The sequence below is a fragment of the Bos indicus x Bos taurus genome, chromosome X, assembly GCF_003369695.1.
Source record: "Bos indicus x Bos taurus breed Angus x Brahman F1 hybrid chromosome X, Bos_hybrid_MaternalHap_v2.0, whole genome shotgun sequence".
In the NCBI taxonomy this organism is placed as follows: Eukaryota; Metazoa; Chordata; class Mammalia; order Artiodactyla; family Bovidae; genus Bos; species Bos indicus x Bos taurus.
In genome coordinates this window covers 90,293,365-90,321,006 of record NC_040105.1, presented here as the reverse complement: position 1 = coordinate 90,321,006, position 27,642 = coordinate 90,293,365, and the positions used below count along the sequence as shown (strand labels likewise).

Genomic DNA, 27,642 nt, shown 5'->3' with positions numbered 1-27,642 from the left:
GATTCGTGGGGTCACAAAGAGTCGGACACAACTGAGCGACTGAACTGAACTGAGGACTGTAGCACAGAGGACAGTTTCTGTTCTGATAAACTGCTCTGGAGAAGCATAGGTTTTGGCACAGATTCATATCTTGTCAGAACAAAAAACTTTAAATAACTGAGGGATACATTCCTTCAAGATTTCAAAGAATAACAAAGAAAACAACAACAAATCAGCAGATATTCAGCAAGTCAGTATGGCCTTGGCACCTGGGAAGGGAGTCTTAGCATCAAAGGAGTACCAGCATTAACATCCCAGGAAGGGAGGCTTTGAATCTTTATTTTTAACAGGGATATTCGTTACTTGTGGTCAGTGTATCTTTTTGTTTAATAATTAAAGCAGATGTACAATGTTTGTTTGAAAGGCCACAAAGGCTGTTTTAGTTAGCGCAAAATTCAGATTAACTAATGTATACGTGAGAATGACTTCCCTATACCTTAATATATGAGAATTTCTTTTTTTTAATATAAATTTATTTATTTTAATTGGAGGCTAATTACTTTACAATATTGTATTGTTTTTGCCATACATCAACATGAATCCGCCATGGGTGTACACATGTTCCCCATCCTGAACCCCCCTCCCACCTCCCTCCCCATACCATCCATCTGGGTCATCCCAGTGCACCAGCCCCGAGCATCCTATATCATGCATCAAACCTGGACTGGCGATTCGTTTCACATATGATATTATACATGTTTCAATGCCATTCTCCCAAATCATCCCCCCTTGCCTTCTCCCAGAGTCCAAAAGACTGTTCTATACATCTGTGTCTCTTGCTGTCTCGCATACAGGGTTGTCGTTACCATCTTTCTAAATTCCATATATATGCGTTAGTATACTGTATTGGTGTTTTTCTTTCTGGCTTACTTCACTCTGTATAATAGGCTCCAGTTTCATCCACCTCATTAGAACTGATTCAAATGTCTTCTTTTTAATGGCTGAGTAATATTCCATTGTGTATATGCACCACAGCTTTCTTATCCATTCATCTGCTGATGGACATCTAGGTTGCTTCCATGTCCTGGCTATTATAAACAGTGCTGCGATGAACACTGGGGTACACGTGTCTCTTTCAATTCTGGCTTCCTCAATGTGTATGGCCACCAGTGGGATTGCTGGGTCATATGGCAGTTCTATTTCCAGTTTTTTAAGGAATCTCCACACTGTTCTCCATAGTGGCTGTACTAGTTTGCATTCCCACCAACAGTGTAAGAAGGTTCCCTTTTCTCCACCCCTCTCCAGCATTTATTGCTTGTAGGCTTTTGGATCGCAGCCATTCTGACTGGTGTGAAATGGTGCCTCATTGTGGTTTTGATTTGCATTTCTCTGATAATGAGTGATGTTGACCATCTTTTCATGTGTTTGTTAGCCATCTGTATGTCTTCTTTGGAGAAATGTCTGTTTAGTTCGTTGGCCCATTTTTTGATTGGGTCATTTATTTTTCTGGAGTTGAGCTGCAGGAGCTGCTTGTGTATTTTTGAGATGAATTCTTTGTCAGTTGCTTCATTTGCTATTATTTTCTTCCATTCTGAAAGCTGTCTTTTCACCTTGCTTAGAGTTTCCTTTGTTGTGCAGAAGCTTTTAATTTTAATTAGGTCCCATTTGTTTATTTTTGCTTTTATTTCCAATATTCTGGGAGGCGGGTCATAGAGGATCCTGCTGTGATTTATGTCAGAGAGTGTTTTGCCTATGTTCTCCTCTAGGAGTTTTATAGTTTCTGGTCTTACGTTTAGATCTTTAATCCATTTTGAGTTTATTTTTGTGTATGGTGTTAGAAAGTGTTCTACGTTCATTCTTTTACAAGTGGTTGACCAGTTTTCCCAGCACCACTTGTTAAAGAGATTGTCTTTTCTCCATTGTATATTCTTGCCTCCTTTGTCAAAGTTAAGGTGTCCATAGGTACGTGGATTTACCTCTGGGCTTTCTATTTTCCATTGATCTGTATTTCTGTCTTTGTGCCAGTACCATACTATCTTGATGACTGTGGCTTTGTAGTAGAGCCTGAAGTCAGGCAGGTTGATTCCTCCAGTTCCATTCTTCTTTCTCAAGATTGCTTTGGCTATTCGAGGTTTATTGTATTTCCATACAAATTGTGAAGTTATTTGTTCTAGCTCTGTGAAAAATACCATTGGTAGCTTGATAGGGATTGCATTGAATCTATAGATTGCTTTGAGTAGTATACTCATTTTCAATATATTGATTCTTCCGATCCATGAACATGGTATATTTCTCCATCTATTAGTGTCCTCTTTTATTTCTTTCACCAGTGTTTTATAGTTTTCTATATATAGGTCTTTTGTTTCTTTAGATAGATATATTCCTAAGTATTTTATTTTTTGTTGCAATGGTGAATGGAATTGTTTCCTTAATTTCTCTTTCTATTTTCTCATTATTAGTGTATAGGAATGCAAGGGATTTCTGTGTGTTGACTTTTTATATCCTGCAACTTTACTATATTCATTGATTAGCTCTAGTAATTTTCTGGTGGAGTCTTTAGGGTTTTCTATGTAGAGGATCATGTCATCTGCAAACAGTGAGAGTTTTACTTCTTCTTTTCTAATTTGGATTCCTTTTATTTCTTTTTCTGCTCTGATTGCTGTGGCTAAAACTTCCAAAACTATGTTGAATAGTAGTGGTGAAAGTGGGCACCCTTGTCTTGTTCCTGACTTTAGGGAATTGCTTTCAATTTTTTACCATTGAGGATAATGTTTGCTGTGGGTTTGTCATATATAGCTTTTATTATGTTGAGGTATGTTCCTTCTATTCCTGCTTTCTGGAGAGTTTTTTTTTTTTATCATAAATGGATGTTGAATTTTGTCAAATGCTTTCTCTGCATCTATTGAGATAATCATATGGCTTTTATTTTTCAATTTATTAATGTGGTGTATTACATTGATTGATTTGCAGATATTGAAGAACCCTTGCATCCTTGGGATAAAGCCCACTTGGTCATGATGTATGATCTTTTTAATATGTTGCTGGATTCTGATTGCTAGAATTTTGTTAAGAATTTTTGCATATCTATGTTCATCAGTGATATTGGCCTGTAGTTTTCTTTTTTTTGTGGCATCTTTGTCAGTTTTTGATATTAGCATGATGGTGGCCTCATAGAATGAATTTGGAAGTTTACCTTCCTCTGCAATTTTCTGGAAGAGGTTGAGTAGGATAGGTGTTAGCTCTTCTCTCAATTTTTGGTAGAATTCAGCTGTGAAGCCGTCTGGTCCTGGGCTTTTGTTTGCTGGAAGATTTCTGATTACAGTTTCGATTTCCGTGTTTGTGATGAGTCTGTTAAGATTTTCTATTTCTTCCTGGTTCAGTTTGGAAAGTTGTACTTTTCTAAGAATTTGTCCATTTCTTCCAAGTTGTCCATTTTATTGGCATATAATTGATAGTAGTCTCTTATGATCCTTTGTATTTCTGTGTTGTCTGTTGTGATCTCTCCATTTTCATTTCTAATTTTATTGATTTGGTTTTTCTCCCTTTGTTTCTTGATGAGTCTGGCTAATGGTTTGTCAATTTTATTTATCCTCACAAAGAACTAGCTTTTGGCTTTGTTGATTCTCGCTATGGTCTCTTTTGTTTCTTTTGCATTTATTTCTGCCCTAATTTTTAAGATTTCTTTCCTTCTACTAACCCTGGGGTTCTTCATTTCTTCCTTTTCTAGTTGCTTTAGATGTAGAGTTAGGTTTTTTATTTTACTTTTTTCTCGTTTCTTGAGGTATTCCTGTATTGCTATGAACCTTCCCCTTAGCACTGCTTTTATAGTGTCCCACAGGTTATGGGTTGTTGTGTTTTCATTTTCATTAGTTTCTATGCAAATTTTGATTTCTTCTGTGATTTGTTGGTTATTCAGCAGTGTGTTGTTCAGCCTCCATAGGTTGGGATTTTTAATAGTTTTTCTCCTGCAATTGAGATCTAATCTTACTGCATTGTGGTCAGAAAAGGTGCTTGGAATGATTTCAATTTTTTTGAATTTACCAAGGCTAGATTTATGGCTCAGGATGTGATCTATCCTGGAGAAGGTTCCATGTGCGCTTGAGAAAAAGGTGAAATTTATTGTTTTGGGGTGAAATGTCCTATAGATATCAATGAAGTCTAACTGGTCTATTGTATCATTTAAAGTTTGTGTTTCCTTGTTAATTTTCTGTTAGTTGATCTATCCATAGGTGTGAGTGGGGTATTAAAGTCTCCCACTATTATTGTGTTATTGTTAATTTCCCCTTTCATACTTGTTAGCATTTGTCTTACATATTGCGGTGCTCTTATGTTGGGTGCATATATATTTAGAATTGTTATATTTCTTCTTGGATTGATCCTTTGATCATTATGTAGTGTCCTTCTTTGTCTCTTTTCACAGCCTTTGTTTTAAAGTCTATTTTATCTGATATGAGTATTGCTACTCCTGCTTTCTTTTGGTCTCTATTTGCATGGAAAATCTTTTTCCAGTCCTTCACTTTCAGTCAGTATGTGTCTCCTGTTTTGAGGTGGGTCTCTTATAGCCAACATATATAGGGGTCTTGTTTTTGTACCCATTCAGCCAGTCTTTGTCTTTTGGTTGGGGCATTCAACCCATTTACGTTTAAGGTAATTATTGATAAGCATGATCCCGTTGGCATTTACTTTATTGTTTTGGGTTTGAGTTTATACACCATTTTTGTGTTTCCTGTCTAGAGAAGATCCTTTAGCATTTGTTGGAGAACTGGTTTGGTGGTGCTGAATTCTCTCAGCTTTTGCTTGTCTGTAAAGCTTTTGATTTCTCCTTCATATTTGAATGAGATCCTTGATGGGTACAGTAATCTGGGCTGTAGGTTATTTTCTTTCATCACTTTAAGTATGTCCTGCCATTCCCTCCTGGCCTGAAGAGTTTCTATTGAAAGATCAGCTGTTATCCTTATGGGAATCCCCTTGTGTGTTATTTGTTGTTTTTCCCTTGCTGCTTGTAATATTTGTCCTTTGTGTTTGATCTTTGTTAACTTGATTAATATGTGTCTTGGGGTGTTTTGCCTTGGGTTTATCCTGTTTGGGACTCTCTGGGTTTCTTGGACTTGGGTGATTATTTCCTTCCCCATTTTAGGGAAGTTTTCAACTATTATCTCCTCAAGTATTTTCTCATGGTCTTTCTTTTTGTCTTCTTCTTCTGGGACTCCTATGATTTGAATGTTGGGGCATTTAACATTGTCCCAGAGGTCTCTGAGATTGTCCTCATTTCTTTTAATTCGTTTTTCTTTTTTCCTCTCTGATTCATTTATTTCTACCATTCTATCTTCTACCTTACTAATCCCATCTTTTGCCTCTGTTATTCTACTATTTGTTCCCTCCAGAGTGTTTTTGATATCACTTATTGCATTATTCATTATATATTGACTTTTTAAATTTCTTCTAGGTCCTTGTTAAACCTTTCTTGCATCTTCTCAATCCTTGTCTCTAGGCTATCTGTGATTCCATTTTGTTTTCAAGATTTGGGATCATTTTCACTGTCATTATTCAGAATTCTTTATCAGGTAGATTCCCTATCTCTTCCTCTTTGCTTTAGTGGGCGTTTATCCTGTTCCTTTACCTGCTAGGTATTCCTTTGTCTTTTCCTCTTGTTTCTATTGCTGTGTTTGGGGTGGCCTTTCTGTATTGTGGCAGTTTGTGGAGTTCTGTTTATCGTGGAGTTTCCTCACTGTGGGTGTGGTTGTACGGGTGGCTTGTCAAGGTTTCCTGGTTAGGGAAGATAGTGTCAGTGTTGTGGTGGGTGGAGCTGGATTTCTTTTCTCTGGAGTGCAATGAAGTGTCCATTAATGAGTTATGAGATGTCAGTGGGTTTGGAGTAACTTTGGGCAGCCTGTATATTGAAGCTCAGGTCTGTGTTCCTGTGTTGCTGGAGAATTTGCTTGGTATGTCTTGCTCTGGAACTTTTTGGCCCTTGGATGGTGCTTGGTTTCAGTGTAGGTATGGAGGTGTTTGATGAGCTCCTGTTGATTAATGTTCCCTGGAGTCAGGAGTTCTCTGGTGTTCTCAGGATTTGGACTTAAGCCTCCTGCTTCTGGTTTCAGTCTTATTTTTACAGTAGCCTCAAGACTTCTCCATCTATACAGCACCGTTGATAAAACATCTAGGTTAAAGATGAAAAGTTTCTCCACAGTGAGGGACACCCAGAGAGGTTCACAGAGTTACATGGAGAAGAGAAGAGGGAGGAGGGAGATAGAGGTGACCCGAATGAGATGAGGTGGAATCAAAAGAGGAGAGAGCAAGCTAGCCAGTAATCACTTCCTTATGTGCACTCCACAGTCTGGACTGCTCAGAGATGTTCATGGAGTTATACAGAGAAGGGAAGAGGGAGGAAGGAGACAGAAGTGGCCAGGAGGATAAAGGGGGGAATCAAAAGGAGAGAGACAGATCCAGCCAGTAATCAGTTCCCTAAGTGTTCTCCACTGTCCGGAACACACAAAGAGATTCAGAGAGTTGGGTAGAGAAGAGAACGGGGAGGGAGGAGATAGAGGCGACCTGGTGGAGAAAAAGGAGAGTCCAAAGTGGGAGAGAGCAGTCAAACCTGTAATCTCGCTCCCAAGTAAAAATGGGTACTGAAGATTGGGTTCTTAAAGGTATAAAATTGATAAGAAATACCAAAAAGCAAAGATTAAAAATCTAGAGTAGAGGTTGGATTTTCAAAACTACAATATTAAAGAAAAAAAAGTCACAACATTATAAAATATGTATATATATATTTGAGGTTTGCTTTAAAAATAGGGTCTCTCTCTTTTTTTTTTGCAAAGTAATAGTAGGTTAGAAAATTAAAATTAAAGGAGTAATAGAGGACTTAAAAATTTTTTTAAATTAAAAAAAAATGAAGAATAATAGTAAAAATAGTAAAAATATATCTAGGACTTTCTCTGGTATTGTTGTGGACAGTGTGGGGTCAGTTCATTTTCAGATAGTTCCTTGATCTAGCTTATATTTCTCCAGATCTGTAGGCCCCTTCTTATGTAGTTGGTACCAACTACAGGGTTTTAATCTATTGCACCTGTCCCGTCCAAGGAGGTTCACTCTGTTTTAGCTTCTTCTGTTTGCTGGTCTCTTCAGTGTCTAATTTCTGCCCTGACACAAGGGGGCGGTGGTGGACGCTTTTTTAGGTTCACTTGTTTAGTCGTGCTGTGGGGAGGGAGGGAGGCCACCAACAGATAACACTGGTGTGTGCTCTCAGTGTCTTGGCCACACTGGGTTTTCCCCTGCTCACGGCGTGTGTGCTTTCCCTGTCAACACTGCTTAGGCTCTAGGTTGCTCTGCCAGGAGCTGTCTGAGGCCGGCCCTAGGTTGTATGTACTTCCCAGGTCTAAGCCACTCAGGTTCAGGTACTCAGGAAGTCCTCAGAGGCACAGACTCGGTTGGGCCTGCCTTTTGTGCCCTTCCCAGGTCCGAGCAGCTCACGTGACCAGATGTTTGGCAAGCGTGATCGCTGCGACTTATTGCCACCCCCGTCCCTGCCGCTCAGTTTTCTGGGTGTACAACCGGTGCACCTTCTCAGGCGGTTGTAGACCGTCCAGAATCCCAAGAAGTCTTAATTAACAATGAAGCCTGCTTGCAGTTTGGTAGATAATGCCTCTGTGGGGCCGCGATTGCCCCCTTCCGGCTCTGGCTGCCTGTCACCAGAGGGGGATGGTCTGCAGCCGACTAGCTCTGCTTAGTCCTTTGTTCTGTGTGCGGGCCTGCCGGTGTCTTAGGTTAGGGCTTTTCATGTGGTAACTATCCCACAGTCTGGTTTCCTAGCCCAAGTTAGTTCATTCAGATTGCCCTCGGGGCATTCAGACCCAGTCCTTACTCTAAGCCATGCAGCCCACACCTCCCTGCCCAGCCCCCGCTTGCTAGTGGTGGATGCAGACATCTGCGGTGCTTCTCTGGTGGGGGAGTTACTGCCGTTGGGCACATAATCTGTGGGTTTTAATTATTTATTTATTTTTCCTCCTGGTTACGTCAAGGCTGGATATTGTCACCCTGCTTATTTAACTTATATGCAGAGTACATCATAAGAAACTCTGGGCTGGAAGAAGCACAAGCTGGAATCAAGATTGCTGGGAGAAATATCAATAAACTCAGATATGGAGATGACACCACCCTTATGGCAGAAAGTAAAGAGGAACTAAAAAGCCTCTTGATGAAAGTGAAAGAGGAGAGTGAAAAAGTTGGCTTAAAGCTCAACATTCAGAAAACGAAGATCATGGCATCTGGTCCCATCACTTCATGGCAAATAGATGGGGAAACAGTGGAAACAGTGTCAGACTTTATTTTTGGGGGCTCCAAAATCAGTGCAGATGGTGATTGCAGCCATGAAATTAAAAGAAGCTTGCTCCTTGGAAGGAAAGTTATGACCAACCTAGATAGCATATTCAAAAGCAGAGACATTACTTTGCCAACAAAGGTCTGTCTAGTCAAGGCTATGGTTTTTCCAGTAGTCATGTATGGATATGAGAGTTGGACTGTAAAGAAAGCTGAGTGCTAAAGAATTGATGCTTTTGAACTGTGGTGTTGGAGAAGACTCTTGAGAGTCACCTGGACTGCAATGAAATCCAACCAGTCCATTCTAAAGGATATCAGTCCTGGGTGTTCTTTGGAAGGAACAATGCTAAAGCTGAAACTCCAGTAATTTAGCCACCTCATGCGAAGAGTTGACTCATTGGAAAAGACCCTGATGCTGGGAGGGATTGGGGGCAGGAGGAGAAGGGGATGACAGAGGATGAGATGGCTGGATGGCATCACTGACTCGATGGACGTGAGTCTGAGTGAACTCCGGGAGTTGATGATGGACAGGGAGGCCTGGCGTGCTGCAATTCTTGGGGTCGCAAAGAGTCGGACACGACTGAGCGACTGATCTGAACTGAACTGATGTTGCCCTCTGTGGTTCCAAGGCTCGCCACAGACTTGGCAGTGAGAGTGTTTTCTGGTGTTTGGAAACTTCTCTCTTTTTTTAGACTCCCTTCCTGGGATGGAGCTTTGTCCCTACCTCTTTTATCTTTTATATTTTTTCCTACCTCCTTTTGAAGACAATGGGCTGCTTTTCTGGGTGCCTGATGTCCTCTGATGGCATTCAGAAGTTGTTTTGTGTAATTTACTCAGCGTTCAAATGTTCTTTTGATGAATTTGTGGAGGAGAACGTGGTCTCCCCGTCCTATTGCTCCACCATCTTAGGACCTCCTCGAGAATTTATTTTATCATTATGGATGTGACATAATTCTCACAACCTTGTGTTACATAGAGTGTTTCTGATATTCCCTACTAATACTGGGGATGATATCTTTTCAGTGTCTGTATACTGCTACAGGACACATTTCCTCATAGATAAGTGCACAGTGAGCTGACTGTGTTATCTTTGAGTCTAGAAAAGCATCTTGGGACAATTCTAGTATTATGGTAACAGAACCTGTTTGGTATGTGAGTGTGTGTGTGTTTGCGTGTATGTATGTGCACTGGCAGCCACATTTCCTTCTGATTCCTTCTGTGCCTTCATGGCGTTGCTTCCTATTTGGCCTCCCTTTCTATACTCAGACCCAGAAGTGAAGCTAGGGAATTACCAGAATGGATGTCTTTATAACAAATCCTAATCACCATCCTTAACTACATCCTGAATATTCACTTCTGAAAAAGAAATTGTTGGTGCAAAGGGTGTGCAACTCTATGTGCCTTTGAGAAGTCCTGCCATACTAATACCCAGAAAGATAGTTGCAGTGTAATCTCCCCAGAGTGCAATCACGTGAGAAAGGCCACAGTGAAGTGAAGGAAGTAGTAAGGCTGGCACCATGTCATAGAGGCCAGCCCTGGATCCTATCATAAACCCACTTTCAAGTCACCACCACAGTGGGAAGATACAGAGGTGACCATATGTAAATTAAACTGCACACAGTTCAGTTCAATTCAGTCGCTCAGTCGTGTCCGACTCTTCACGACCCCATGCATCGCAGCACGCCAGGCCTCCCTGTCCATCACCAACTCCCGGACACAAGGGTGACCTAAAGTAATATCTGTGGGAGAAAAGCATTGCTTAGAGGAACAGAGGACACAGAGTCAGCAGGCCTGGGACACAGGCACACGTTTATGTAAATTAACATTTATATAAAACGTGACTTATGTAAAACATGTGCATCTAGACCTTTGTATAGAAAAGGTTTGTTGTTACTATGGTAAAACAAGACCATGCCAATACCATTAAATTTTTAAAAAATTTTATTTTATTTTTTGGCTGCACTGAATCTTCATTGCTATGCATGCGTTTTCTCTAGTTGTGGAGAGCAAGGGCTACTCTTTGTTGCAGTGTGTGGGCTCCTCATTAGGGTGGCTTCTCTTGTTGCAGAGCACAGTCTCTAGAACGTGGGTTCAGTGGTTGTGGAGCAAGGGCTTAGTTGTTCTGCGACATATGGGATCTTCCCAGACCAGGGGTTGAACACACATCCCCTGCATTGGCAGGCGGATTCTTAACCACTGGACCATAGGGAAGTCCCAGTATTATACTTTTAACAACATTTTTTTTTTTGCAATCTAATTTACAGAGTACAGAGTCCACACACTTTAAACGGTACAGTTTGATGATTTTTAGTAACTGTGTAGAGTTGTACAACCATTATCATAGGTGAGCTTTAGATGTTCCATCACCCCCAAAAAGTCCCATCAGTTTCAGTTTTCAATTCAGTCACTCAGTCGTGTCTGACTCTCTGCGACCCCATGAATTGCAGCACGCCAGAGTCGGGCATGACTGAGCGACTTCAGTTTCACTTTTCACTTTCATGCATTGGAGAAGGAAATGGCAACCCACTCCAGTGTTCTTGCCTGGAGAATTCCAGGGATGGGGGAGCCTGGTGGCTGCCGTCTATGGGGTCACACAGAGTCGGACACGACTGAAGTGACTTAGCAGTAGCAGCAGCAGGCCTCCCAGTCCATCACCCACTCCTGGAGTTCACCCAAACTCATGTGTATTGAGTCAGTGATGCCATCCAGCGATCTCATCCTCTGTCATCCCCTTCTCCTCCTGCCGCCAACCCCTCCCAGCATCAGGGTCTTTTCCAATGAGTCAACTCTTCACATGAGGTGGCCAGAGTATTGGAGTTTCAGCCTCAGCATCAGTCCTTCCACTGAACACCTAGGACTGGTCTCCTTTAGGATGGACTGGTTGGATATCCTTGCAGTCCAAGGGACTCTCAAGAGTCTTCTCCAACACCACAGTTCAAAAGCATCAATTCTTCAGCACTCAGCTTTCTTCACAGTCCAATTCTCACATCCATACATGACCACTGGAAAAACCATAGCCTTGACTAGATGGACCTTTGTTGGCAAAATAATACCTTTGTTTTTAAATACGCTATCTAGGTTGGTCATAACTTTCCTTCCAAGGAGTAAGTGTCTTTTAATTTCATGGCTGCAATCACCATCTGCAGTGATTTTGGAGACCCAAAAACTAAAGTCTGACACTGTTTCCATTGTTTCCCCATCTATTTGCCATGAAGTGATGGGACCAGATGCCATGATCTTTGTTTTCTGAATGTTGAGCTTTGAGCCAAGTTTTTCAGTCTCCACTTTCACTTTCATCAAGAGGCTTTTGAGTTCCTCTTCACTTTCTGCCATAAGGGTGGTGTCATCTGCATATCTGAGGTTATTGGTATTTCTCCCGGCAATCTTGATTCCAGCCTGTGCTTCCTCCAGCCCAGCGTTTCTCATGATGTACTCTGCATATAAGTTAAATAAGCAGGGTGACAATATACAGCCTTGACGTATTCTTTTTCCTATTTGGAACCAGTGTGTTGTTCCATGTCCGGTTCTAACTGTTGCTTCCTGACCTGCATGCAGGTTTCTCAAGAGGCAGGTCAGGTAGTCTGGTATTCCCATCTCTTTCAGAATTGTCCACAGTTTATTGTGATCCACACAGTCAAAGGCTTTGGCATAGTCAATAAAGCAGAAATAGATGTTTTTCTGGACCAGTATGGAGATTCCTTAAAAAACCAGGAATAAAACTACCATATGACCCAGCAAACCCACTACCTCACATATACCCTGAGAAAACCATAATTCAAAAAGACACCTGTACCCCAGTGTTCACTGCAGCACTATTTACAATAACCAGGACAGGGAAGCAACCTAGATGTTCATCAACAGATGAATGGATAAAGAATTGTGGTACATATATATGATGAAATACTACTAAGCCCCGAAAAGGAATGAATTTGAGTGAGTTCTAGTGAGATGGATGAACCTAGAACTTGTTATTCAGAATGAAATAAGAAAGATATAACCAAATATATTAATGCATATACATGGAATCTAAAAAAGTGGTACTGATGAACCTATTTGCAGGGCAGGAGTAGAGATGGAGAATAGAGAACAGACTTGTGGACACAGGGCAGGAGAGGTAGGATGAGATGAGAGAGTAGCACTGAAATATATACATTTCCATATGTAAAATATATAGCTAGTGGGGATTTGTTGTATAACACAGGAAGCCCAACCTGGTCCTCTGTGACAACCTAGAGGGTGGGATGGGGTGGGGAGTGGGAGGGAGATTCAAGAGAGAGGAGACATATGTATATTTATGGCTGATGTTCATTGTTGTATGACAGAAACCAATTGAACATTGTAAAGCAATTACCCTCCAATTAAAAAGGGAAAAAAAGCCCCATTGTGCTTGAATTCAGTTAAAGCCCATACCCATCCCAACCCCACTTTCTCTCCAAAGACTCATCTATTCTGGATGTTTCATATGATGAAATGTCACACTATTCTCACTTCTAAAGAATAGAGTTATTCTTTATAACAAGCTCCACTTATTTTTCTGATATGTGGTTTCTTTCACTTGATATACTGTTTTCAAGGTTCATCCATTTTGTAGCATGTACCAGTACTTCATTTCTTTTTTGTTGCCAAATAATACATGACATTTGATTTATCTATTCATTAATTGGTAGACATTTGAGTAGTTTCCTCTTTTGGCTGTTATGAATAATGATGCTACATACATTCATGTACAAGTTTTTATGTAGACAAATGTCATTTCTCTTGGCTGTGTACCTACAAATGCAATCGCTGGGTCATATGATAACTGATTAACTGTTTGAGGAATTGGCAGACTGTTTCCATGACTTTGACTATCTTGAAGAGTACAGGCATAGTCTGTTATTTTTCTTATGGTTAGACCGTGGTTGCGGGTTTTGAGAAAGAATACCACACAGTTGAAACGTCCTTCTCATCACAGCATATCTGGGAGGACATGGTACCTGCATGACATCACTGAATCACTAGAATTGTTAACCTTCATCACTGGGTTAAGGTGGTATTTGTTGAGTTTCTGCAGCACACAGTAACTGTTTTCCATTTGCCTATTCTACTCCTTAGAAGTGAGTCAGTCACCAAGTCCACCCTGCCCTCAGAGGTGGGAGGCAGATTTCACATTCATTTTATAGAGACAGGGTATCTACATGTACTATTTAGAATAATATATTATACTATGTAATATTTAGAATATGTCTCCTCTCATTCATTTCATTATTAATTCAAATATTTATATAATTGTTTCTATCCATATGGCTTCATTTTTTAAAAGTCTGTATTTTTATTTCATTTAGCATCATCCTATTCTTTTGTTTTCCACTCTAGAATCTTTCATTTTTAACCAGAAATCTTTATTACTTGTCTTTATGTGTCATTTGACTAATAGGAACCTGCAGTGACGTCAGCCCCCTCCCACCTGCCTGTCCACTGGCCCAGACAATCAGGAATTGCTGCCCTGAGCTACAGCCTTTGACTCCAAGTGTGGGAAAGTCATCTGGACTGAGTCAGTAGAAGACTTTCTGGGATGTTCAGATTTGTGTGGCACTTGTCTCTTGTTTGTTTGATTGCTTGCTTTTAATCATGGATGGGCATGACATGAATCTAGAGCTGCCAGTGAGCATACCTAGCCTTCCTTGGAGCAAATTACAAAAAGGGTGGTGACCAGATAAGGTCACAGGGTGGTGTTCTTTCTTTTTCCTCAACAAATTTGAGCACTGGTTTTTTTTTTTTTTTTTTTCCACTTTCAAGCACACGTTGGACAGATAAATCCCACCATGTTAGCTTGGCATGATGAAAAGTACATCCCAGTTCAATGCCCAGTAAAATGGAATTGGTCCTTATTCCCTTCTTGATATTTCATCAAACTTTCTCTTTAATCATGTGCATTGATTATCCATACTCTAAGGAGCATTAAGCGTGTGTGTGTGTGTGTGTGTGTGTGTGTGTGTGTGCTTGTGCACTCAACAAAAAGCAAAGGTAAAGAAAATTCTAGACACATGGAGAAGAAATCATTGTGTCCCATCAGAACAATGCTAAGTGTGTTTAGAGCTTAATGAAAATGGTCTTTATAACCAGAAAAACATAAGATAGGCAGCAGACATACAAAATTAAGCTCATTTCTAGTAATGAAGCTAATCCTTGTCAGTTCGTATTTTAGAAAAAGTCTTTTTGGTAAAGTGTACATATAACAAGAGCCTTTGCAGATTTTAATGATATAAAAACAATAGTTAACAGAGTTAAAACTTGTTGATACAGGAAGTGTTATAGTCTGAGTGTTTGTGTCCCCTCAGAATTCATATGTTGAAATCCTAACCCCTAAGGTGATGGGGGTCTTGGGTTGATTAGGTCGTAAGGGCAGAGCTCTAATGAATGGGCTTAATGCTGTTATAAGAGACTTCAGAGAGCTTCTTCCACCATGTGGAGATACAGTACAAAACCTGTGACCTGGAGGAGGGCCTTTTTCTGACCGTGTTTGCAACATGATCTCGGACTTCCAGCTTCCAGAACTACAAGAAACATATTTCTGTTGTTTATAAGCCATGTGGTTTTTGGTATTTTTCTTATAGCAGCATGAATGGAATAAGACAGGAAATGATGCCTCATACAAGAATGAAAATGGTTTCTGTTAAAAATGAAAAGCCAGAGATTAAGTTAGTTATTTACATCAAAGGAAAGCTCAAAAAAGAACAGGCAAGGGAATTTCAAAATGAATAAAACCCCATCATTTGGCCACAACTCACTTTTTGTTTAGAGATTTAAAACAAGAAAAATCTAGGGAATTTCCTGGCAGTCCAGTGGTTGGTACTCTGTGCTTTCACTGCCTAGGGCATTGGTTCAATCCCTAGTTGGGGAACTCAGATCCCACAAGTGGCGCTGCCAAAACAATGACAACAAATCTATCCTCATAGTTTTGGAGGACAGAAGTCCAAAATGGGTATTACTGGGCTAAAATTAAGATATCACCTAGGCTGCATCCCTTCTGGAGGGTTTAGGGGAGGACAAGTTTCCTTGCCTATTCCAGCTTCAAGTGGCTGACTGCATTCCTAGGCTTGTGGCCCCTTCTGGCTCATGGATTGAGGCTTGTGGCCTCCATCTTCAGAGCCAGCACAGTAGCATCTTCCAAACTTTTCCTCACTTCTATCCTTGCATCTGTCATAACATCTCTTTCTCTCATCCTTTTGCCTCCTTCTTTCCCTTGAAATGACACTTTTTTACAAAAAACTGTGCTAAAATATACATGATAGAATTCAATTTTAACGAATTTCAAGTATATAGTTCAGTAGCCTTACTTACATTCACAATGTTGTATAAGCATTACCACTATGTATTTCTAGAACTTTCTTATTATCTCGAATAGAAACTCTGTACTGATTAAACAATGACTCCCCATTCTCTTCTTCCCCCAGCCCTTGGTAACCTCTCTTATACGTTCTGTCTCTGAGTTTACCTATTCTAGATACCTCATATAAGTTGAATCACACAGTACTTGTCCTTTTGGGTCAGGATTATTTCACATAGCGTAATGTTTTCAAGATTCATCCATGTTGCAGCATATATCAGAATTTTATTCCAATTTAAGGCTGAATAATACTCCATTGTATGTTTATATCAGATTTTTAAAAATCCATTGATCTTACTGATGGACACTTGGGTTGCTTCCACCTTCTGGCTATTATGAATAATGCTGCTATGAACTTTGGTGTGTAGGTATCTGTTTGAGTCCCTGCTTTCAGTTCTTTTGGGAATATGCCTAGAAGTGGAATTGTTAGATAATATAGTAATTCTGTGTTTACTTACTTGAGAACCCAGCATACTGCTTTCTGCACAGGCTGTACCACTTTACATTCCCACCAACAGTGTACAAGTGTCCTAGTTTCTGTATAACCTTGCCAACACTTGTTAGTTTCCATTTTTGAAACAATAATATCCGTACCATTAGCTGTGAAGTGGTTTCTCATTGTGGTTTTGATTTGCATTTCCCTAGTGACTAGTGTTGAGCATCTTTTCATGTGCTTATTGTCCATTTGTTTATCTTTTTTGGAGAAATGTGTATTTAAGTCCTTTCTCCATTTTTGCATTGTGTTAGTTTTTTTTGTTCCTGGGTTACAAAACTTCTATATATCCTAGATATTAATCTGTTATCAGATATTTGATTTACAAATATCTTCTCCCATTCTGTATATTGTCATTTCACTCTCCTGATAGCGTGCTTTGATTCAGAGAAGTTTTTAATTTTGATGAAGCTCAATTTATTTATGTTTTCTTTAGTTTCCTTATACTTTTGCTGTTGTATCCAAGAAATCACTGCCAAGTCTAGTGTCATGAAGGTTCCTCCAGTGTTTTCTTAGAGTTTTATAGTTTTTGCTCTTATGTTTAGGTCTTACATCCATTTTGAATTCATTTTAAAATATGGTATAAAGTAAGGGTGTAACTTCCTTTTTATGTATATGGATGTCCACCTTCCCCTGCACCATTTGTTAAAAAGACTTTTCTTTTCCCATTGAATAGGGTTGTCAGTGAAGCTCTTCAATTGAGTTCTTATATTGAATCACTATGTTGTACACCTGAAAGTAACATTATATGTCCATTTTTTGTCTGTATAAAACCCCCAAAACAAAAAAGTATGCCTCAGGTGATGAATAGGATTCAGCTACAAGATTATTAGACTTTATTAAAGACACATGAAAACTGTAAAACTATCACAACTACGAAAATATCAAGTTGCTCATATTTATACAAAGTCTAACATTTATTGAGCTGTTACTGTACCTAGCACTGTTCAAAGGGATTTCATCTATTAATTAAATCTCAAAGTAACAACCCATTGGGAACAAGACAAGGATGCCTGTTTTTGCCACTCCTGTTCAATCTAGTATGGGAATTTCATTACACGGTAGGCATCAAGCTAATGGTACAGAAAGAGAACGCTTCACTGACAACCCCATCTATAGCAATCCCTGACCCAGTGTTTTCTGCTCTATTGGTTTTTTTATTTTCTTCAAAACACTCATCCCCATATGAAATTGCCCTGCTTATTCATTTACCTACTTATTGCCAGTTTTCCCAAACTAGAATGAAACTCTAGGGATCTTGCCATGGACCACACTTGGGAAAATTTTGACCAAACTGCTGACATCTGTGTAGCATTAATTTAATGCCTACCATGCAGAGTTCTATGATTTCTTGGATCTCCGTTAATGTAATTACTCAAAAATGCATTGGTCCTTCCCTCCCACATACAGTCACAGACTGTTTTCCTACATGGGCACATACCTAAACTCCACAATACTCCTGGGTGGTCAGAAGCATTGGGTACTGTTATCCTGTTGTATAGGAGACAATGCAGGGAAGGGTGGTGACTTACCTGGAGTGTCCCAACGATGGGGCCCAATCTCTTCACTCTTGATCTAGGAAGCTGTACAGCAGATTCAACATCACAGCTGGTTCTTGTTTACTGAATCCTGTTTCTGGGGCTCAGTGTCCACATCCTTCTGTGATGTCCCACTTTAAGGAAAAGTAAGGAGATAAGACAGCTGCTGCTGCTAAGTCGCTTCAGTCGTGTCCGACTCTGTGTGACCCCATAGATGGCAGCCTACCAGGCCCCACCGTCCCTGGGATTCTCCAGGCAAGAACACTGGAGTGGGTTGCCATTTCCTTCTCCAGTGCATGAAAGTGAAAAGTGAAAGTGAAGTCTCGCAGTCGTGTCCGACTCTTAGCGACCCCATGGACTGCAGCCTACCAGGCTCCTCCGTCAATGGGATTTTCCAGGCAGGAGTACTGGAGTGGGGTGCCATTGCCTTCTCCAAGATAAGACAGCACATGGAATACAGAGGAAAGTGAGAGGAGGGGAAAGTACATGAAACGCAGGGAAAAGGGTTGGGGACGGTCTGCCTGTCCCCTCTCAGTGAAGCTGTGCAATGATGCTTCCCCAGCTTCATCACACAGCCCCCTCCACACACTGTGAAACTACTTTGCAAAGAGTAAAAAATGTCTTTAAATGGTTTGTTTTCATTGATATCAACTCTTTTTGGAAAATTCATATGTATTCAAAGCAGTTCCAAATGCTGTTGACCACAAGTCTGCATTTTTATTCAATCACTTCCCTCAACAGTGTAGGTTGACTGGTCCACACTGTAGAGGGGCCCCTCCCAGAGAGCAGGGTATTCACCCTCCATTACCCCACCCCTGTACAGGCTTCTCAGACTTTCTCCCACCACCTGTCATCCTTTATCCACAACACTGGACACAGCTTTTTAGACCCCGCTCCTATGCCCCCTTGCCCTGTGCTCCTTTTTGCCCACCCACCACCCACTGCCAAGGTACGGCCAACAGTGTTCCACCTTATGCAGGCCCTGGAGTACATGTTTCTACAGTCTTTTACAACTAGCAGTTTTTTTCAGACAGAATTAAGAACCATTCTACACAGACATTCACAGGCTGCCTTTTAAGAGAGGGTATTGCTTTTTGTTGTTTTTTTGTTTCTAGTTGACCTTGTTTGTCGTTTGACGATGGCGATACGTTGGCGCCACCTCGTGACAGAAGCCTGAATTGCAGCTTGAAAAACTGCCGCGGAGCAGAGGAAGGAGGGAGGGAGGGGCTGCAGCTCACACAGACCTGGCAGAGCTCTCTGGGAGCCTGAGTGGGGAGTGCGGGCAGATTGCCATGGTAGAAGGATATTGATGGCCTCTAGACCGGAAGTGCAGACTCCGTCTACCTTAAAGAGAAAGGTCAATGTGAGTACAAGAAAGGTATTATTTTAATTTCTATTTTACTGGTTCATAAATTGAAAAATTAATGAAACAATAGAAAATAGTGATATAGCCCCAGTTATAATTAGAAATTTAGACCATAACAAAAGCAGCATTATAAATCAGTGGAGGTGTGATGGAGGATTAAGAAGTGGTTTTGAGATAACTAGATAACCATAAGGTTAAAAAGATAAAAAGGGATCCATTTCTATATCTTGTAGCAGGATACATTCCAAAATGGTTCTGAATGAAATATAAAAGAAATGTCCATACAAGTATTAGAAGAAAAATAAAAGAATATTTGTACAAGTATTGGAAGAAAACAGAGGGTAATTCTGTGATCTGGAAGCAGAGGAAATTTTCCTAAGTATAAATCAATATCCAGGAGCGTTAAGGAAGAAGGTTGACATATTTGAGGACATAAGAATAACAATGACAACTCTGCATGGCAAAAATACACTAGCCAATTAAAGACACTGGGGAAAACATTTGCAGCTAACATCTTTAACAAAGCATTAATATCCCTCCAATATAAACACTTATCAATAGAAAAGCATGAAAAAACCCTATCAAAGTTAACAGAAAAAAATAGATTGTCTTTAAACATATGAAAAGTCTCTGGCTTGTTTTAAATAAGAGAGATGTAATTAACACTACACTAAGATACTGTTTTTTTACTCTTAGATTAGCAATGATCCAGATGTTTGTCAACACAGTGGTTGAGGATGTGGAAAACCATTTCCTTTTGCACCCTGCTCACAGGGATGCAAAATGGTATGCTCACTGTATTAGGCTTAATGGTCTCTGCAAAGAGAGCAGGTTTTAACCCCTGGAACCTCTAAATATTGCCTTATATGAAAAAGGGTGTTTGTAAAATTAAGGATCTTAAAATTGGGAGATTAGATTTTTCACATGGGCCCTAAAGGCAAACCAAAGTGTCCTTATAAGAGAGGAGCAGAGGGACAGTTGACACAGAGAGAAGAGGAGAAGGCAGCGTGGCCAAGGATGCAGATGCTGGAGTGATGGAGCCACACACTAAGGAGTGCTGGTAGCCAACAAAAGCTGAAAGAGGCAAGGAGGCTCCCTTATAGTCTCAGAAAGAAGTTAAGTCTGCCAAAACCTTGATTTTGGCCCACTGAAACTGTTTTTGAACTTCTAGCCTCCAGAACTATGAAATAATATTTCTGTTGTTTAAGGACACTAAGTTTGTAGTAATTTATTTTAGTAGTCATAGGAAACTAATGCACTCATTCTGGTGGGGAATTTTCTGATATGGTGGGGAATTTTATATGCCTTTACCCTTTGACTCACAGGTCTTATATAGGAATATCCTCATGATACATTGGCAGTGACAGAAAAAGATTTTAGATATAATAAAAATATAGATATGGATATTCACTCTGGCACTATTTGAACAGCAAAAGAATGGCAACAACTTAAATTTCATTAGTTATGTGATGGATGAATAAAGTACCAAATAACCACACAAAGGTGTACACTAAGTAAGGTGTAAGGAATGATGAAAATTTCCACATAGGCTATGGAAGGATCTCCAGAAGATAATGTTAAGTGAAAAAGTCAATGTAAATAAAGGTCCAAATGGATGTATTGTTTACTTACGTTTTGAATATAGTAAAGTTGCAGGATATAAAATTAATACCCAGAAATCCCTTGCATTCCTATACACTAACAATGAGAAAACAGAAAAGGAAGTTAAGGACATAATCCCATTCACCATTGTGATGAAAAGAATAAAATACTTAGGAATAAATCTACCTAAAGAAACAAAAGACCTACAAAGAAACAAAAGGCGAGGGTGGGATGATTTGAGAGAATAGCATTGAAACATGCATATTACCATATGTGAAATAGGTCACCAGTCCAAGTTCGATGGACCCAGAGGGAGGGGGAGGGGGATTCGGGATGGGGGACACATGTCCACCTGTGGCTGATTCATGTCAAAGTATGGCAAAAACCACCACAATATTGTAAAGTAATTAGCCTCCAATTAAATATTTTTTTTAATTAAAAAAAAGTAGATGGAAAGAACTTCTGTTTTGGAGACCGGAAGGAGTAGGTACACTTCTCCTTTTTTTTTTCAGTTTACTTTTTTTTTGGCTGTGCTGGATCTTCATTGTGGCATGCAGGCTTTCTCTAGTTGCAGCACGTGTGGGCTTCTCTAGTTGCAGTGCAGGCTTAGCTGCTCCATGGCATGTGGGATCTTGGTTCCCCAATTGGGGATGGAACCTGCGTCCCCTGAATTGGAAGGCTGATTCTTAAGCACTGGACCACCAGGGAAATCCCTACACTTCTCTCTCTTTTTTCTACAAGGTGCAGCTAGAATCTCTGGATATTACAGATAAAACAAATATAGAACTCTGAAAGGTGGAAAGAAAAAAGAGAGTATCTTGGGACTTGGGAACCCAGGGAATGACATGCATTGAATTCCTTTGGTTTTATTTCTCTCTTGTATGTCCTAGGTGGGGTGCTGGAAGAGCAAGTGACTCAAAAATGTCAACAGGAAAAAGCAAGACTAGCTCCAGACACAGAACCAGAAAAGAAAGAAAGCTTTTAGACAACAACTGCCCTAACATCACAGAGTAAAACACAGCTGTGACCTCAGCATGGCAGCAAAGACTGAGTGGGAGATGTGGATTCCACGCTCACTTGATTGTAACCAGGTACCCCTCCCCCACTCTTTGGGATGGTATCAAAGAAGACCCCATGGGAAAGAGGGACTGTCATCCCCACCTGGTAGAAATGAGCACCCACCTTATGGCCCTGCACAGTGTTGAGGGAGGCCACATAGAGAGCAGTAAGGAAGTGTCTTTCCCTACCTTCCAGGGTGGCATCAGTGGAAGCCTGGTAGGGAGTGAAATTCTACTTTAACCAAGCAGTAGTAACGAGGCACCACTTCCCTTCCACTCCCATCCCTGTCTCTCCCCATGTTAATAAAGATTGAGTGGGAAGCCTGGATTTTTCTCTTCTTTGCCATCTGTGTCTATGGTTAGGAATACATGCTTGGTGACATTAACATCCATGGAGAGGATCCTAATACCTCACTAGCAAGGTTGTGGTGAGGAATAAATTCAGCCAACAAGGTGAAAAACCTATCCCTTGGCCATGAATTTTTTTAAGCTTCATAAATATTAGCTGTCTGTCTTCCACAGATCACAGAACTCATGTGGCTTCTTTATCTGGGCCTCCTCAACTAGGGCCCTTTAACCTGGACACAGGTCAGAATCACCAGCATTGAAACATGTATGTTACCATATGTGAAATAGATCACCAGTCCAAGTTCGATGCATGAAACAGGGCACTCAAAGCCAGTGCACTGGGACAACCCTGAGGCATGGGATGGGGAGGGAGGTCAATGCATGGCAAAAACCACTACAATACTGTAAAGTAATTAGCCTCCAATTAAAATGAATAAACAAAAAAAGAATCACCTTGGGAATCCTTTCCTAAACCCTCCCTCATCTCAAATTCTCTTGTTGGTGGAAATAGGATTTCTGTATCCAAGGCCATTGAAATTACTCTGCTGTAATAACATGGGCATCAGAGAGTGGATATGCTCATTTGGCATCAAAGTGTATTCTAGTGTCCATTGCCCCTTCATTGCTCCAACACCATCTATTACCATCCTATGTCTTTATTGTGAATCTGCTCATTTCCCCAGACCTGGCCTATAGGAAGGATCATCTAAGATGGCTGGTCTGAAGCGGGAAGGTGTTTCATTCTGATGAAAAGGGACATAGTGGTGGCTCAGACAGTAAAGAATCTGCGTGCAGTAAGGGAGACCTGGGTTTGATCCCTGGGTCAGGAAGATCCCCTGGAGAAGGGCATGGCTACCTACTCCAATTTTCTTGCCTGGAGAAGCCCATGAACAGAGGAGCCTTGGTGGGCTTACAATCCATGGGGTCGCAAAGAGTTGGACATGACTGAGTGACTAAGCACACATGGTGCCTGGGCACACACTTACAGCCTGGCAGTTACTATAGAAACGTGACGTCAACAAGGCGACCTGGACGACTTTTTAATGGAGACAAAAGCACCTGGTGGCAGCAAGGAAAGCAGGTTTTACCTTCAGGTGTTTGGAACTGAGTTGGGAGAGTGAGTTCCTGTGGTGGGCGCTGGACCGCCCTGGGGTATGGGGAAACAAAGGGATCCACACTCAAGTCACCGCTTTCCTGCTTTGGGGCTCAGTGCCCCGGCTGTCTCGTAGGTAAAGCTCTGGGGTCCCGCCCAGCCCCAGTGAGTGCAGTGTCCTGCTTCAAGGGTGTCCTGGAGCCACTTTCCTCCTAAAGGCAGGGACGCGGGAGGTGAGACAGGTAGCGATTCTCTCTGGCCTCAGCTTTCCCCTCTGTAACATGGGGATAAGAATCTTTCCCCACAGAATCTCTGAGAACATTCAGTAATAACACACGAGTAAGCCTATGGCCCTGTGGTTATTGCGGGATTATGAACGTCTGTATGAATTCAGGCCACTTCTTACTCCTTTTCCACTTTGTTGTTGAGGGATAAATGAGGAAAGGAGATGAAAAAGTCCATGGTGTGAAGCTCATTGTAACATCTGGTTGTTATTATCACTACCCAATTGTTTCAATGAAATTGGCACTAACCCAGTGCCTAGCACAGTGTGGGGCACACAGTTACACTGGTAAACCATGGTGATTGCTGGATGTGTCTCTCCCTGTGCAGCCCTCATGCCTGTGACCTTGCTCATATCAGGTGTCTGAAGGAGACAGCTTCTGAGGATCAGTGTCCTGATGGCTGATGGAACTTCTACTCCGTTCAAGGGCAGCAGTCCTCAGGAGACCCCAACACTTCACATCTTCAGTTGGATATGAGGCCTGACTCAAGTGAGTTCGTAGATATGATAAAAGCATGTTGTGAAATAGCTCCTGTAAGCTTATAGCCTAAAAGTAGAGAAGCTACTTTGATCTCATCATGGGAAAGAGATTTAGCAAGTGGAATATCATTCCATCAGGTGCTAGCTACATGCATAGTTGTCGTCCTGAAGCCCATCTGAGAGAAGACTTTTTTTTTTCTTTTTGGTTGAAAACCAGTGAATTGTCCAGTTGATGAAGAAACTTAGTCTCAAACAAGCATTTGCAATAAATATACCAAATTGTTTTCACTGTACAAATAATAATCGTTTTCCATGTATCTCTCAGATGAATGTGGAAATATACAGTTGTTAGCTCTACTAGCAATTTGAGATTGTAATATAGATTGTTCTCTGCTGACCATGTTTTTTTGTTCCATTGTATATTGAAATTTTTCAGAGGCAGAAAATTTGTAAGTGTTAGTGTATTTATTTATTGTTTGGCTACACTTCATGGCGGGTGGGAATCTTAGTTCCCCAACCAAGAATCGAACCCATGCCCTCTGCAGTGGAAGTGCAGTCTTAACCACTGGACCACCAGTGAAGTCCAAATGTTAGTCTAAAAATGTCAATTATTGGAACTTAATATTTAAAAATAATCATCCTAGAGTTTACTCTCTTATAATGATACTCAGCCTCATTCTCCAAAAGAACCAGTTACTCTTAAATACCATTATGATTATTTTCGTAGAATATAATATTTTTATTTCTGTATTTCAGATAGAAATGTATATCATCTTTCACTAAATATTTGGATACATTTCATTGCAAATGATTCTTTCTATTTTGGTTATATGTTGTGTGGACCAATTTGATAAAATATAGAGTGGACTTGTTAATACTGTAAGAGATAATTGTGGGAATCTTTCAACTGATTAATTGTATCAGAAGTTTAAATATATAAATATATTCTAAATACTTTATTGAGGTATGGTTAACATGCAATATAATGTGCATATTTAAAGTATATGCTTTGATGTTTTGATATATGTATGCACCTGTGAATCCAATACTGCAGTCCAGATAATGAACATATCCATCAACTTAAAAAGCATCCTAGGGCTCCTTTGTTATCTACCCACCTCTCTCTCTATATCACCCTACTCCTTTCCCAGATAGCTAGTGATCTTCTGTCACTATAGATTAGTTTTCTTTTCCTATAATTTTATGTGAATGGAATAATACAATGTATATTTTTTGTCTTCTTTCCTTCAACCTAATTATTTCTGGATTTATCCTTCTGTTACACATACAAATACTTCTTTCTTTTTAATGTTGACTAATATTCCATTATATGACTATACCACAATTTGTTTTATCCGTTGATCTGTTAATGGGTATTTGAGTGGTTTCCAATTTGGGACTCTGGTAAATAAAGCTGCTACTAACATTTGTATATTAGTCTTTGTATAGACATAGACTGACTTCCTCTAGGATAAATGGCTGGATAATGTGATGGATGTGAAGTTAATGTTATAGGAAACCACTAAACTTTTCCAAAGTGGCTGCACCATTTTTCACTGCCAACAGCAGTGTACGAGAGTTCCATCCTCCACAACCTTGCCAAGACTTTGTATGGTCAGTCTTTTAAATTTTGGCCTTTCTCAGAGAGGTATAGTGGTATCACATAGTTTTCATTTATATTTCCCTAATGACTTTGAATATTTGACAAAAGATGATTAGAATCTTGTCATGTACTTATTTGACATTTGTGTATCTACTCTGGTGGAGTGTCTATTCAAATATTTTGCCCATTTATTTGTTAGAGTGTCTCTTTTCCTATTTACCTTTGTGAAATTTTCTATATTCTGGGTACAAGACTTTTATCAGATACATGATTTGCAAATATTTCCTCCCAGTGAGTGGCTTGCCTTTTAATTCTCTCAATAGAGTCTTTGGAATAGGAGAAATGTTGAAGTTTGGGGGATCCCAATTTATTTGTCCGTTCACTTATGGATTGTAGTTTTGGTTTTGCATCTATGGAATCTTACTTTACCTAAGGTCACAAGGATTCTCTCCTGTGTTTTCTTCTAGAAATTTTATGTTTTTTATTTGGGTCTGTGCTCAATTTTGAGTTGACTTTTGTATATGGTGCATTACACAGATCAAAATTTATATTTGTGCATGTGGATATTCATTTTTCCCAGCCCCATTTGTTGAAAAAACTATCTTTTCTTCACTGAATTGCCATTACAGCTTTGTCAAAAATCAGCTGAGTCCAGAAATGGACTCCTTATTCTATTCCATTGATATCCTTGTCTTCCTTGATGGCAGTAAGTACCACACTGTCTTGATTACTGAAGATGTATAATGATTCTTTAAGTTAGGTAGTTTTGGTCCTCCAGCTTTGTTCTTTTTCAAAGTTGTTTTTCATTGTCTAGGTCCTTTGCATTTCAATGCGAATTTTAGAATCAGTCTGTCACTTCATGGCAGATAGATGGAGAAACAGTGGAAACAGTGACAAACTTTATTTTGGGGGACTCCAAAATCACTGCAGATGGTGACTGCAGCCATGAAATTAAAAGACGCTTGCTTCTTGGAAGAAAAGCTATGACCAAACTAGACAGCATATTAAAAAGCAGAGACATTACTTTGCCAAGAAAGGTCTGTCGAGTCAAAGCTATGGTTTTTCCAGTAGTCATGTATGGATGTGAGAGTTGGACTATAAAGAAGTCTGAGCGCCGAAGAATTGATGCTTTTAAACTGTGGTATTGGAGAAGACTCTTCAGAGTTCCGTGGATTGCAAGGAGATTCAACCAGTCCATCCTAAAGGAAATCAGTCCTGAATATTCATTGGAAGGACTGATTCTGAAGCTGAAACTCCAACACTTTGGCCACCTGATGCAAAGAACTAACTCATTTGAAAAGACCCTGATGCTGGGAAAGATTGAAGGCACGAGGAGAAGGGGACGACAGAGGATGAGATGATTGGATGGTATCACCGACTCAATGGACATAAGTTTGTGTAAACTCCGGGAGTTGGTGATGGACAGGGAGGCCTGGCGTGCTGCAGTCTATGGGGTCGCAAAGAGTTGGACATGACTGAGCGAGTGAACTGAACTGAACTGAGAGAAGAACCAGTTGTGATATTGAGTCTGCTAGACACGTTCCTGGAGCAAGAATGAAAGATTGGGCCCCATCATTGGGACACTTTAGGTAAGTTACTACCCTTTCCCATGCCTTGTCTATACAACAGGATAATGCGCCCAACCATACAGAATTATTGTGGAGTTTAATTGTGATCATGTGAGAAAGCAATCAGTAGTTGTAGATGGGAGGGCAGGACCAGTGTACTACATTAACAGACAAACCCCAGACATTAGAACTCTACATGGCAGACATTAAAGTAGTGCTACACAAATGTCACATGTTTAGGTCAGGATCTTTTCAGATGTGGTCCGTGGACCACTTTATCAAAATTGTCAGAGGTGCTTATTAAAATTGCCAATTTCTTGGCTCAGTCTAGGTCTGAGGGGATGTGGGGTGGGAAGTGCCAAACAATTGGTTCTGGCTTCAGTTCAGTTCAGTCGCTCAGTCGTATCTGACTCTTTGTGACCCCATGAACTGCAACATACCAGGCCTCCCTGTCCATCACCAACTCCCGGAGTCCACCCAAACCCATACCAATTGAGTCGGTGATGCCATCCAGCCATCTCATCCTCTGTCATCCCCTTCTCC

At 40.4% G+C, this 27,642-nt stretch overlaps 1 long non-coding RNA gene across 2 annotated transcripts; it reads left to right on the top strand.

Moving 5' to 3' along the window:
• Positions 1-13,718: 13,718 nt before the first annotated feature.
• Positions 13,719-26,439, top strand: LOC113887810. 2 transcript variants are annotated; one of them, XR_003509837.1, is made up of 5 exons: positions 13,719-13,831; positions 18,814-19,061; positions 21,557-21,757; positions 23,808-23,938; positions 26,346-26,439. It is a non-coding gene; the product is annotated as an uncharacterized LOC113887810 (long non-coding RNA). The 2 variants fall into 2 exon arrangements; XR_003509838.1 differs by having other exon boundaries at positions 23,778-23,938.
• Positions 26,440-27,642: the final 1,203 nt, after the last annotated feature.